Here is a 1,087-nt window from a genome sequence, read left to right on the forward strand (position 1 = left end):
GCCCCCAGAGAATGCCTCGGGTTGTTCCGGCTCACAGGTGCCCAGCTCAGGCCCGCTGAGGGCAGAAGAGGGTGAGCAGGGGTGGGCAAAGCACACATAGAAGGAGTGGGCGATGGAGGAACCCTGGCTGGGAGAGTGCTCCAAGGACAGGACGCTGGGTGGTGTAAGGGGTACGCAGCAGGTCAGACCGACGGCAGGACAGGCCCCATGGGGCAGCTCACGGAGGACACGCACCTACACGTACAGGCAGGGTGGCCTTTCCGGCACCCTGGCAGGTCACGGGTCATCACACAGCTGTGTGCTAACCTGATCCCACCCAGCAAGGCCCCATTCCTTTCTGCTTCTTCCTCGGGCCAGACTTCCCTGTGCCCCAGGATACACCCTCTGCCTGTGAGGAGCTGTCAGGTGAGAGGGAGGGCAGGGAACTGACGTGGCCTGGGCCTCCAGAGTGCCTTTCTTTAACCTGTCGTGGCCACGACGTGGCTTGCCGGCGTTCCTTTGACCAGCACTGGGCCCTGCTTCTGACCCTGGACAGACCCAGCCCCTCTGGCCACAGCTGCTCTGCTCTGTTACAGGCCAGAGTGCCCCTAGCTATAGCCCTAAGCCCAGCTCCTGCAGGGCAGCAGAGCCCAGCGCGGTCGGCATTCCTGACGAAGGGCCCCACGTGGGCAGGAGGCTGGAAAGGTGTTCTGGGCCCACAGGCCCGACTTTGCTCTCTCTGAGACCTCAGTCTAGTGCCTGCCCTTCAGTGTCACCCACCACTCCAGTGTGAGAGCTGTGCACGTGAGCAGGTGCCCAAGGGAGGGGCAGCGAGGGGCCCTGGCCCGAAGGCCGGGAAACTGAGGCAGCCTCGGCCAAGGGAGGGCTGGGGGTCCAGCCTGGGCAGCCGCTCTGCTCAGCCCCGTCCTGCCCCAACTCGAGGCCCCGCCCCGTGCCCGAGGCCCCGCCCCTGGGCTGAGGCCCCGCCCCGCCCCGCCCGGGCCTGGAAGCGCAGCGCCGGGGCGGCCCAAGCCCGGGTCTGGCGGGAAGGGGCCGGCTGACCCCGAGCCTGGTCTTTGGGAAAACCCTCGAGCGCGGAGGCTTCTGG

This window comes from Bison bison, unplaced genomic scaffold, assembly GCF_000754665.1.
Source record: "Bison bison bison isolate TAMUID 2011002044 unplaced genomic scaffold, Bison_UMD1.0 scf7180017847083, whole genome shotgun sequence".
Classification (NCBI taxonomy): Eukaryota; Metazoa; Chordata; class Mammalia; order Artiodactyla; family Bovidae; genus Bison; species Bison bison.